The sequence below is a fragment of the Colobus angolensis genome, unplaced genomic scaffold (genome assembly GCF_000951035.1).
Source record: "Colobus angolensis palliatus isolate OR3802 unplaced genomic scaffold, Cang.pa_1.0 Scaffold525, whole genome shotgun sequence".
NCBI classification, from domain to species: Eukaryota; Metazoa; Chordata; class Mammalia; order Primates; family Cercopithecidae; genus Colobus; species Colobus angolensis.
The window spans coordinates 91,983-93,798 of record NW_012118766.1 but is presented as its reverse complement, the minus strand read 5'-3'; positions in this window follow the sequence as shown (position 1 = coordinate 93,798).

Sequence of the window (1,816 nt, the reverse complement as noted above, 5' to 3'; positions counted from 1 at the left end):
AGGAAAGCTAACAGCCCCGGGCAGGTGCACAGAACCAGAGGAGTTTGAAACGGTGGTTCCAACTCCTTGGTGTGATTGATGTGATCACAATGAACATTTTATCTCTAAGTCTTGGGCCATTGGACCAAGAGAAGAGAGAGCTGGTGTTGAGTTGTAGTGAGAGGTGAGTGATTCGTGTGCCTTCTGAGCCTGGCTTGGACTCGATTCCATTGAGTCCCATTCCATTTTACCTTCTGCTTCCACCTTTTTCGTGCTCCTGTTTGTTTCTCCAGAAAAAATTGCAGTAAATTCCTTTTAAAAACTTGACAAAAGCCATGGATGCTTAGTGAAAATAGTTCAAATGATATGGAAGACAGAAAGATAGTGTTTCTCTGTTGTGTGTTTGGATGAATGTGTCTTTGGGGTAGTCACTATTAACACTGGGTATATTTCCTTCCAGATCTTTTCCAGTGTACCTACAAATATATATGTACACATTGTAAAAAACAAAATAGTACCTAATAAATATTGACTCCCCCTACTCCAACTGCGCAGTCTACATGGACATCCTTTCATGCTGATATGACGAGACCTGATCAACTCCTTTTATTCACTGGAGTGCTAGGTAATAATAGCTACAGATAACTCACCTTCAGTGGGCATTTACCACGTGACAGGGTCTGTGCTCCAGGCAGGCTATATGAAGTGGGTCTTAAGGCTTTTTACAACAATGCTATGGGTGAACACAGTAATTGTTAACATTTTGCAAATGACAGAATTGCAGTAGAGAGAAGCAAAGCTGCTTGTTCAAACTCATGGAACAATTCCTGACAGAGAGAGAACACTTTTAAAACAATTGTTGTTATAGCCAAGTGATTTACGATCATTTCAAGAAACAGTGAATTCAGTGAATATATTTCAGGGTCTGGTACAGTCTGGGAGCTGTTCTTGAAAATGCACTGGGCTAGAGGTAAGGGAGAGGTCCATTGGCCCTGGGCCCCTAGTGCAAGGAGGGAGGTCTTGCACTGGAGTGCAAGCACACCAAAGTACTTTTGCCATATGTGGTGTTAGTCACTGATACATGTCTCAGTCACACCTGATGGATTCTGGACCCCTTCCTTTTTTAATTTTTTAATTTTAATTTTTAATTTTTGTTTTTTAAGAGCACAACCCCTCAGGTGGCCACCCTGAATCTCTGGTGTTTTCAGTTGGCTGCAGCCTATTTGCTGTCTCTGGTTCAAACATTTTCGAAGCCTGATGATGCTTCCCTCTGTTGTTCTTCTGCATTGTGACCTCCATGCCCGCAGAGTTCAAGACTGTCAGAGCTGGGAGCCACCTTCACAACTACCAGGGTTTCCGGAACCTCTTTTATCTAGCCCTGGGGATGGAAGAGATGTCATCAGAGGTGAAGGCTTACTAGGTTTACATGCCATTGATAACGAATGAGGAGGTTTTCTTTTATATAAGGGGAGCTTCTTATAATGTGCTTTAGTAGGGTAAAGAAGCTTTTGAGGTTTGCTTTCTCTGGAAAGATAATTTGTGATCCTGCCCTTGCTTTCAACAAAAATATAATTTGCATACCAGTGCATGTTGTGTTAGCACTGGCTGACAAATGGTTCTTAACTCGTCATTCACTCAGCCACTGTTTCTTGAATGGCATGTGTGCCAGCTGTAGTAGGAACTTGCTAGGCTCTAGGACTAACCCTTATGAAACAGGGGTCCTGGGGGAAGAAAATGCATATAACTATAAACGTTTAGGGGATATCAGAGGGGGTGACTATAGGTGCAAAGCTTTGTTCATTCATTGCCCCATCTAGGAGGTTTTGTGTCTTAGCAG